Here is a 12,234-nt window from a genome sequence, read left to right as displayed (position 1 = left end):
GTTATAAATAATTTATGAACGCTTTTTTATTAACAATTCTCGTATTATATATAAAAAAAACTCATTTTAAACACTTATATAAAAAAAATTCTTAGAATGAATAAATGGAATTTTGTCCTGACTAATGTATGAAAGTTTTTTGGGTTTTTTTTTATCGAAACTTCTTGCGTTATCAAAAACAAAGTTTCAGTTTCGTAATTCAATTGAAGGCAGCTACTTTGTTTTTATGATACGTTATTCAGGCCAAAATTATGCTTTTTTATTTATTTATTTTTTTCTTATTATTCAATTTTCACACCAAACAAGGCACAGTGCCACTTTGAAGCAGGGGGCTACTATCAGGGACTTTGGCCTTCGGGCCAAGATCAAAGTGTAGTACCTGTTCCGGCAGATACTGCAAGCAAAGACCATATGTGGGGGCAACTCCACATATAATACCTTGGTCAATGTAGGGGCAACCCTTCATACCAATTGTCACTATCCAGCTCCCCTACTCCCCGGGGAGTTGGTCCCCATTTCCCCTTCACTCCTCACTTTAAAAATCGGCCTTGTGCCTAATTTGCTCGGTGGGGGAGCAAATAAATACCATCTGTTCTTCAGATGCTGCACTTCTATTTCTTGTTCTCTTTCGGTGGAGGAGAAATCCTTCACGACTGAGACAATTTTTATTTTTGTACCTTTTCTCCACGTTAAAAAACGACCCTGGTGTCTAACTCTGTCCCGTGGGGAGGCATAGTAAATAGGTACTATCAGGGACTTAATTTGCAGGGGCATTATGAAGGGAGATGAGTAGAAAGATGTTTGTTCACATTACACTTGAACTTCTGCATATCAGTACAGTTGGGAAAGCAGAATCCCGGAAGGGAGTTCCAAAGACCTGCAGTTCTGGGGAAGAAACTATTGGAGTAAAAGGCTTTCTAGCACATAGGGATCTCTACTATAAGGGATGAGACTTAGCAGCTTGTCGGGTTTGTCGGGGGTAGTTACGTCGGGGAGGTACAAGTGTTTGCAGTTCGTCAGAGCATTCACCATTAAAGTATTTGTACAACAGACAGAGGGATGCAACATCTCGTCGATGGGACAGAGGCTGAAGCCTAGATGAGAGTTCAGGACCTATCAGGTTGGCGACTCTCTTTTGAACCCTGTCCAGGAGCGAGAGACAAGCAGCAGATGCACCAGCCCAGATGTAACAACAGTACTCCATACATGGGCGAATGGTGGCCTTATAGAGGTACAGGATACTTTCAGGCGTAAGTAGTTTTCTAGCACGGTAGAGGGAGCTAACCTTCCTTGCAACAGCTTTGGCAATGCTCTCAATGTATCTATTCCAGTTCATATTCCCTGTAAACGTTAGGCCGAGGAGTTTAAAAGAAGTACTTTTAGGGAATGTGTTCTTGGCCATTGCTATTGGTAGTAGAGAAGGTTTCTTGTAGTTATTGAAGGAAACAAGCTTAGTCTTAGCAGCATTGAATGTGACCATCCATTTTTGCCCCCATTCCACTACAGATTGGAGGTCATCCTCTAGTGTTTCTGCCATTTCCTTAGATATGTGATAAAATTTGTGAAGATATTAAATTATTTCCATATGAATATATTTTAAATATTTAGAAAATTATTTATAGAAATATAAACTATGAAAGTTTAAATTACTTTTTTGAAATAACATATTTCCATATGATTAAACTTTTAATATTAAAAAAATATATTTATAGAAATGAAGAGACTGCCAAACGATTGTGAAGACTGGACCGCATGTTTCCGTGACGTCAGATTTGTGTGTTCTACACGAACTATGGAAAAGCAGAAGCGAGTATTTATTTGCTTCCCCACCAAAGCAAATTAGGCACAAGGCCGTTTTTAATGTGGGGTAAAATCCAGCTCCCCTAAAAGTAGGCAAAAAGGGGCACTCTGGTTACCAAAAATAATAATTGTCCCAGTATAGAGGGTTTCCCTGCCATTGACTGGTACAAATTATCTTAAGTGCAGCATCTGCCGAACAGATACTAAGAACAACAGAAGAAAAGGCAAGCCTCTTTCGACTTAATGATTTTTTAAAACCTTTGTTTATCTTCTTCAAACTGCAAATAATAATTAATCTTTGTTATAATTTTGTTAGGTTTAAGATTTGCACAGTTTAACGATTAATAATATTATAAACATTTGTATATTAAATATGAAATACGGTTTTACTGAATGTTCTTTTGGTTACCTACGGGCTTCCATATTTTGTTCGGTAAAAAGAGGCAAACAAAATATGGGGGGGGGGCTACAAAATGCTTAATATTCTGCAATAATATTTTCAAATTGGTTTTAATCTGGCGATAAAATAGCTGACAAGAGTCATGTTTATATTAAAACTTAATATTAAAAAAAAATTTAAACATAGTTAATTAAAAATCTATATTGTAACGGAACATTTTGAAATATGGAATTGTAATGGTTTTAATCTTTTAAAAATTAATTAATGTTTACGAAGTTTCTTTTTCTTGGCAATTCAACTGATTATAGTATATATTAATTCGAAAAAGAAAACTTTATTTAAAAAAATAATAATAATAATATTAAGTCTATATCAATTTTTTAATTGCAACTTCAAGGTAAATTTTTGTTCAATATGTGTATTTAAATTTTAAAAAAATATATATTTTTTACTTATTTGAACTCTTCTGTTTCATAATAAATAGAAATTTCGCTAGATTTAAATATATTTTGTTCGAATTTCGAAAAAATAAATAGGGGGGGGGGCATGCACTAAAAAATATTTCCTCTCGTATATTTTACGAAAACTGCATTTTATATGTAATTTCATTCTAAAATGGATAAGTATCGAAAATTTCACGAAAATTTTACCATTAGTTGATTTTTGCTAGATTTATTAAATACGTGTATGTTTTCACGTTCGGAATGTCTACTAAGTGGGAACGTTATTTTAAAGCGCCAATTATGTAAACACGATTTTCGTCTCGCAATTTCATTATTTTCGTTCGATGAAAAAGATTTTAAAAATTATTACTGGTTTATTTTGCCCTTCTTCTTTTAAATGGTACAAAAGTTATACTAATAATACTAATTTATAATAAAGTTACATCGTGTTACATATAGGGTGGGGTAATTCTGTGGTAACTTTTGGCAATCCCATTAGAAATGTAAAAAATAAGTAAATTATATTTTATTGGTTCATGATAAAACAAGAAGTGTTTCCACGTGGTTTCGTTTTTCGTTTCATGCTTAGTGACTTCTGTTCCATATTTAGGTAAACCGAGCCCACTTTCGTTGTCTTAACTTTGCGAACTGAATTTTTGGACATAACCCGGATTACATCCTGGATTAATGGTTATCTGCTTCCGATTAGATATTTTGTGAATGTCTTAATTAGTCACAGTTTTATTCAGACTTCTACTCATAAAGATGATCCGTCTATCCCAATGTCTGTAACACTAAATTCTTTTTTCAACCCTTCCCCCCCAAATCAAATTTCTAATATGCTAAGCCCGTCTTGTCTTTTTTTTCTTATTTTTTCTTTCTCCTGCTATTCTTTAATAATATTACTATTCTTCTTCTTCTTCTTCTTCTTCTTCTTCTTATTATTATTATTATTATTATTATTATTATTATTATTATTATTAATGTTAGTATTATTATTATTATTATTATTATTGTTATTATTATTATGTTATTATTATTGTTGTTATTATATTATTATTATTGCCAAAAACAACAACAACGATGATGATGATGATGATGATGATGATGATGATGATGATGATGATGACGACGACGACGACGATGATGACGATGATGTAGATGATAAAAAAAAATATTGTTAATTTTAAATGACGGCATACTGAATGTAAGCAATGGACAATTGCAATCTGGAGGTATCTGGTATCTACCCAGATATTGAACTAATACGTACAAGGCGTATTTGAAGCAATTCACACTTTATTTGTGCCATTATATTCATTTATTTAGGACTGAACGAATTAGTCCAACCAGGTCCTAAAGGGTTAACCTAATTATCTGTATTATATTTCTCTATGACTGTCTCTCTGTCTGCCTGTTTGTCCGTCCGTTCATTCCTGATTCTTGATTCCTTTTCGTAACCATACATTCCTGATTCTTTTCGGCAGAATTTATTCATGATGTCCAGAGTTCATCGAAGACTAGGTATTTACGTTCTTATGAGTACGGCACAATCACGTTGACACACAGGTTCTCGTCAGATCATCTAAGTTAAGCAACGTTGAGCCTGGCCAGAATTGAATATTTGCGCTGTATGTACCTTCTGGGAAGGTTGGGCGTGGGGCCAGCACCCCTCACTCCGAAAAAAAGAACTCCTCGCTACAAAAGCATCTACAAAGTTGTGGATGGCTTATGCCCCTCCAGGGGTTCAAGGCTACGGATAAATGGATGTTCTTATGTCATATCCAGCTTGTACAAGAATGTGTCTCTTGATGAAGCTATCGGGATTTGTGCCAATAGTCTCTATCGTAGTTCCCTAGCTAAACCCTAATTTCATAAGCATTATTTCTTGAGCTCATGGCTTTAGTTACTAAGTCAATTGACTTCAGTTTTGACAGGAACATGTATCCTCAAGTTGATGGGGTAGCAATAGGAAGTTCTTTGGGTCTAACATTGACCAATCTTTTGTTGAACTAACTTCCTGTAGTCACATATACGTAAAAATGTACACGTTTCTTTTTCAGAAATTGACAGTTTTAAATAAGCAGAAAAAAAGAAACGGTTTCTTTAGGTAATAGACAATTCTTTTCATTTTGAATAATATATAAAGGATTTTGTTTCTATTATCTCTATATACAAATTCGTATTCCTGTCTGTTTGTTTGTTCACAAGTTGATTAATATATACAAAAGGTTCCTAACTTTACTCTTTCATTTATTTCCATATATAGTATGATTCTTGCACGATGTACAATTAAGAGATCATCTCATTTGCATATTACATTAAGAAAAATTGATTTTATTAAATAGTGGGTTAGTTAATGTTTCTAGCTAGAGAATTGTTTTACGTATTCTATTTAAAATTGTTATTTGATAAACATTAAACAATAATTATATTGATAACATATTTAACTTAATTTATTGGGAATTATTATTCCAACATCGATTTTTTTAAACCTTTTTAAAGAGTTATTTGCCCCTAAAAACTTTAGAACATAAATAAAGAAACTATTCACCAAATAAAATAATTTAGTAATCTCAGTAAGCTTCTAACTTGAAAAAATAATTCCGTGTAAATAGAAAAATGTTTGACTTTTATTGTTTTTTTAAATATTCAAACAAAAACACTTACGAAAAAAAACTGAAAAAATTAATTTGTTTGTTTTTATTATTCTTTAAACGGCTATACAGAAATCGATGATTTTTTTACGCTGTAACAGAGCATCGTTTAACACATAAAAAATAAAGATCTACTTCCCCTCCTCTGAATTCCACAATTTACACTTTTTTTTTTCTTTTTTCACGCTAATCTCATCGATTACAAACTTAACTTTCTAATTAAAAAAAAAAAAGGTAAATTTTTACGACCTAACCCAGCGTCGTTTAACCACTAAAACAATGAAGATATACGTTTAAACAGCCTTTATAAATTATATGAAAGAAGAAATTTGGAAGAAAAAAATTAACATTTTAGAGTGGGAGGATCACTTTTCTATATAAATTCAATGTAAAATGAGCACCTACTTTTAGGCCACCAAGCGTTCCAGGAGACATGTCACCTCTAGCATTTTTTCAATTTTGGCGACCGATGGGGGGGGGGGACATGACAAATACAATTTTTTTATCGTGGCGTGGAGGAATTACATTTGAAACATAAAATAACAATAAATTTAATTAATTTTTATGAGACCATTCTGTACTTTCACCTAACAATTCCATAAACAAGACGAATCCCAAAATATGACAAATTCAATTGTTGAGGGTGGGTGGGAGAGGATTACATTAGAAACATAAAATGACGGAAAATGTCATTTAATTGTTTTTGGAATTAATTTTTGGTAGATATATATAAAAAAAAAATTAATCCACGCCCTAAAAAACAATGTGAATAGCAGCGGTAAACCGTTACACGGCAAAAAAAAAAAAAAAAAAAGATAAATAAATAAATAAAAAATAGCCTCACAGCTCAGGATCGAACGTTCAACCCTAGTTGTAAAAGGTGGTTCAAAGAACGGAGACGCCTTAACTAAGTGTGCTACGACGAAACAGGTGCTGTCAAGAATTGTGCATTTCAACGTACTTAAATAAATAAACTGTAATATGGTCAACATAATGAGATTTGGAATATGAACTTTTTTCTTTATTTATATATGCTCTGTAGTTACATTGGACTTCATAAATTAAAGGACTGGTATAAATAAAAGGGGAAATATAATTAAATAAACATATTCATCATAAACATTATATATATATATATATATATATATATATATATATATATATATATATATATATATATATAATCATTTATTAACGATTTTAAGCGATTTTAATAGTAAATCGTAGCCATTACAAAGCTGACTTTGATTCTGATAGTACGAATTGATCCGTCTCCCTTTATTTATTAAATATGACGGATCAAGATGCAACCTGATAGTTTACTCATGAAATTTTATTTTCTTAAGTAAAAATAACTAATTGATCAATTTATGTGCATTTCGGAATATGACATTTTCGTTCCATAACGGGTACGTACATTATACAGATTAGTTTTTTTTCTCTTTTAATTAGACTGAATTCAGGATTTGCACCGATTGCTTTTTTTTTTTCTTTTTTTTTTTTGCTTTTCTTTTCTTTTTTTCTTTTTTATATGAAAAGGGATTTGGCGTCTATTGGTGTGCATTTCATATTATAGACATTTTAAATTACAGCAAACCCATACATAGATTAATCATGTGTGTGTGTGTGTGTGTGTGTGTGTGTGTGTGTGTGTGTGTGTGTGTGTGTGTGTGTGTGTGTGTGATTTCGGTCAGCTATTCATGTCTCGAGATAAACGCGCGTACGTTGAAGAGGAGGGGATGAAAGAAACCAGACAAGCCATTTAACGCATGCACACCGCGAACCTTTCCCCATCTGTTTTAACTCTTGCCCAGATACGCATGCGTGTGCATGGAAGATATAAGTAAACCCCTTGAAGAATATGTCTCTACCCCCTCCCACCTTTTGTGCCTTTATTATATAAATACGCTTGATAAGATTAGCGCACAAACATCCACATACACACAGCAGCAACAGAGGCACAAATATTAACACATACGTACGCTCATGAGGAATTCTTCCCAGAATTTCTTATGTAACAAATATATCCTATTTAATATTACTTGTATGAAAGTTTTATGTAAAATTCCCTAGCAACACCTTGGTGGGAGCGCGAAGCGATTCCGACGAACGCTAAAAAAGCAACTGTTATAATTGCTATCCTCTTTCTTTCTTTGCTTCGTTTGGATTCACATTCTTAGTCACTTTTTAAATCAAATAAGTTTTCACAAGAACGCGTTAACTCAAAGTATTTTCGACGAATAAAAACCGTTTCAAGTCCATAAAATAACAAGCGTATGTGAAAGTAATAGCAAACTTAGAAAATCCTTTATAAAATAAGTATCTAAAGCTAGAGCGGGATATTTTTCCAGCCGATGGCAGTATGCTCAACATGTCCGTACCTGTGGCCGGGTGAGATAAAAGTGGGCACTTTTCAATGACTCACGTAAATGCCTTCTTCATCTCACGTACACATTCTTACACACTAGCAAGAATCGGGCGAACAGAAACGAACTGCTACTCACAGTTACACACGTACTAACAAGAATAGGATAAACCAATACACATACACAACACCACGCTGCCAAATACTCACATATGTATATTACTTACATACGCATATTATTCACACTACGAGCATTTTGATTTGTGACATATAACTCAACTTTCTTTATTAAACACGTGTGTGCACTATGAAAATTTATTAACTGAAATAACTTTTATATGCTGATAAAATTGTCGATTGAAAAATATATCGTTTTTTTTTTCAAATTTTCATGCTTTAGTTAGCACTTGCCAACTGGTGACCCTTCTATTTTTTCATGTTTCAATTATTTCCATTTTTATATGCATGCTTGTATATATCTATTTCGTTTTCTGCCATTGATATAAGCACTTTAATATACACAATTTAGATTAATTGTTGGTGCAATACTCAAAAATGCTATCGTCGTCCAAAATGGCCCATCCAAAGTCAGGGAGAAAAGTCAGATTTTCTGGTAGAAAACTTAAGCGAAATTTCCTGTGTCAACAACACATGTGTTTATCGCCGCCCAAAATTGTCCTACCAAAGTCAGGGACCACGGTAAAGTCTTTCTGACAGAAAGTGGAATTTTATTTACCAACAACACGTGTGTCTATCGTCGCCCAAAAGTGGTCTACCAAAGTCAGGGACCACGACACAGACTTTCTGACAGAAAGTGGAATTTTATGTGCCAACAACACGTTTGTTTTGAGAAGGTTGCATTACTTGTAACTGTATCAATGTTCGATATAAAAGCTGATCGAATATTAAAGTCGTTTGAATCATTGTCCGAGAAAGTTTTTTGTGCTCATAAAAGACAAAGTAGGATGGGGGGATACGAATCATGTGGGTCGTTATTTTCATGGTAAGTGTCCGTCTGAGCTTCAACTTATGACCTTCTGCCAAACTTCTACAAAAAGCACTCGTCTAGCTACAACTACTACCAAAAATTTCCCCTACTCTCTATTTGTGTCAAAATCTAAACAAAAATTTCATGAACAATGTTTCTTTGCTAGAACTGCCCGCCTGTGGAACTCTGTCCCACTTGCCTGCTTCCCAGATAACTATGACATATAGTAGTCGTTTTTAAGTCCGATGTAAACAAGTTTTTGCTATCCTGCCCTCTTAAATAATCAAATTCTTCATAATTTCCACGAAAAACAACCACAAAGCTGTTGTCTTAGTGATCACCTTACACGCATAAACTCTTATCCTCGAGTGGCCTTTGGGCTTTGATAAGTGATGACTCCCTTGTAAAAAAAAAAAAAAAAAAAAAAAAAAAAAAAACGAAAAATCGCCAAATAAACGTTAATACGTACCACAAACGAGAAACTTGGTTGTGGAGACGTAAAAGGTTTTACGCAAAACAACAACAACTGCATAGAAAAATAGAACATTAATAACAGAAAAGAAAGAATGAGAGGAACTACAACTGCGGTAGCTATAGAAGAAAAAGAAGAAGAAGAAGAAGAAGAAGAAGAAGAAGAAGAAGAAGAAGAAATCTATAAGTATCTTCTTAGCTCTTTACGACATTTCATGTCTGGTCATTCATAAAAAACTGTCAATGAAACAGTTTCGGGTATGTGCAATCAATGACATTCAAATGTTACGAACTAGACGCCGTTTGATAATGAGTTGTGATGGATCTGTTTGGGTTCACAGGTGTAACACATTAAAAGAAACTGAGAACACCATCTGAACTGCGAAATGTGAAGCAGTGTAGACAACAGCGACAACCGATCCCATCGATAAAACATTTCTCTAGTTTTAAAGAGCGTGATCGTCGGCGGAGTTGGGGGGGAGTACCTCAGCTTCAAAGTCCACAAAGTGTGAGCTAATTCTTTTCAAATGACCTTTCCCTTTTAACTGAAGAACGGCCGATGCCATGTGCAGTTCTAGGAGGACCCCATCCCCAAACCGTTGTTTCACTTCTTTCGGGTGGAGTAAGTGTATTGTTTACTGTCTGAAACACCCCTGTCGGGTAATACAGACGAAGATGCCCAGGCAATTTTTAATAGGCCAGCTTTCTCCTTCCTTTAGAGGCACTAGTTTGACTCTCCCTCACCTGTTCTGTCTTCGCTCAGTTATCTTTCTAAACTGAGGCAATTTTTATTTTTGTACTAATCAAAAGTGACCCTTTTTGGTAGGCTGGAATTTCTCATACTAAAAACTGATCTTGTGTCTAACTTTGTCTCCTTATGGGAAAATGGGTGCTCGAGAACATGCTAGTGATAAAAAAAAACGAAAAAAAATGGCTAATCAGAATCAAATATTGATCTTTCAGATATATTGCTATTAAGGTCTTACATGGAAAATTCGATAAGATAAATAGGACACCACGGAACCCTTGAGCAGGACAAAGGTTATTCACGGAGCACTAACAAGATCATTTCTAAAATAAATATAATAAACATTAACTTCAAATTTTAACACTAACTAATGATAATATCTACGATTTTTTGTTTTCGATTAATCAAAAAACTGTTGCACTTTTTGTTAATTTATTTTTTATTTTATTTTTCATGAACCATCCTGAGACTCTTCACATCTGTAGTTATGTATCATATCTCTTTCCAGTAAAAAAAAAAAAATCAATAATGAAATGTCTGCAGCCATTTGATTTTTAATAAATTTGATAAAGCATTTGATCCGCTTTAAGAAAGGGCTTTTGGAGTCTCCAAACCTCACTCACAGAGTCCACAGGGCTCCCATGGCCCCACTTTGGGAAACTCTGTATAAGATGTCGATGATTAATCTGTTATCCTCATCATAGTTGTTATATGCACATCGTTTTGGTCGTTGGACTCCTTAGATCAAGTGTTTCATTTACACGATTTGTATATTTCGAACTGCTATCTTTATCATTGGATTTGCATTTTAAACTTTAATTCGATTCATTATATACACGACGTTTACGTTGTGGTTATGTAGCAAGTTTACTATTCGGCGTCCAAAATGAACATGCTTAAACACATTTCAACGTAAACACTGTGCTTAAATTAAAGGAGCGAACGAAGGTGAAAGGCACATGTGGTCCGTCGAAAAAAAACTTTACTATTATATAAAAGCAACTTTGCGTGTGTGTCTGTGTGTGAGTTTGTTCTATATTGACTCGAAAACGGCTGAGTCGATTTTATGAAATTTCACACGAAGGTACTTTATATGCCTATCAGTGTTCTTAGATAGGCTTTGTATTTGAATCCTTTCGATATGTATCGACAATCAAAATGATCCGATGAAAGATGGCACGAGCTATTGTTACCAAAGTTAACACCTTACACAGCCTAACATGAGAAGTGCATTTGAGAAGTTTTATTATCACACGAGCCGAAAGGCCCGACATATTTTTTTTATTCAATTTTCACCCCAAACAAGGCACAGTGTCACTTTGAAATAGGTAGCTACTATCGGGGACATAAGTTGCAGGGATATTAAGAAGAGAGATGATCAGCAAGATATCTGTTAGGCTGCGAGGTGCTGGACAAGTGCCTGTGCAGAATACCAAACATGCAATACAAATAGACCATCAGCTGATTCATCATTTATAGGATTGTGGCCTAAGGAAAGCCCACCGGAGATGAATGCAGGGTCCCTTTCCATGCGCAACATGGCACTACAATCATTCCGATATTATATGATAGAGCAGTCTCTCTAAGCACTACCAAAGAGTTAGAGCTCCTGTATTATCAGTCGGAAACAGCAGCCAGGAACTGTCAATTCGGTACCCTCAACTCATCAGACAAAAGTCGACCCAATCCAATTGCAATGGCACATATGGCAATCAAGCAACCCCACAGTGCCCAGTTTAGGGGGATGGGATGTGATAGGAGCTAGGAAAACAGTGTTCATTGTCCAGTCAGGAAACAAGGTCGACCACTGGGTGTTTCTGTCGAGTCCCTGCGATAGCACCTCTACGTCTGGTTAATAGGCCAAGAAGGAGTATGAAAGCCGGGCGATAGACAGAGTCTATATACTCCTTTAAAATCAACAGCAGGTTCTTTGATATGATAGGGGCGCATTCGAAATGAATGTCTCTTTTGAAAGCACAATTGAATCATAATACTTAACTTTTTCATTTTAAAATTAAATTCAAGCCATTATCACCGAACAACCAGTGAGGACAGACATATAAAATCTGTTGGAAATGAATGTTTCTGATTGAGCACAATTTTAGCATGATACTTGATTTTTGCATTTTAAACTTTAATTGAATCCATTATGTATAAAAAATAATTTTATAAAATCAATAGTAGGTTCTCCACAGTGCAGTGTAAACCACAATGTATTGTGGACTAAGTCACTGCAGGTTGGTATGTGACGCTTCCTCCTGGTGCATTGATTGCAATGGGTTCCCAACTAGAACAAGTAATCAATCGATCTGATTGAAAATGAGTGATTTCACCGATTTTAATGACAATAAAAATACGGAAG

This window comes from Euprymna scolopes, chromosome 25 (assembly GCF_053919585.1).
Source record: "Euprymna scolopes isolate OS-2025 chromosome 25, ASM5391958v1, whole genome shotgun sequence".
In the NCBI taxonomy this organism is placed as follows: domain Eukaryota; kingdom Metazoa; phylum Mollusca; class Cephalopoda; order Sepiida; family Sepiolidae; genus Euprymna; species Euprymna scolopes.
Note: the sequence above shows the minus strand (reverse complement) of the source record.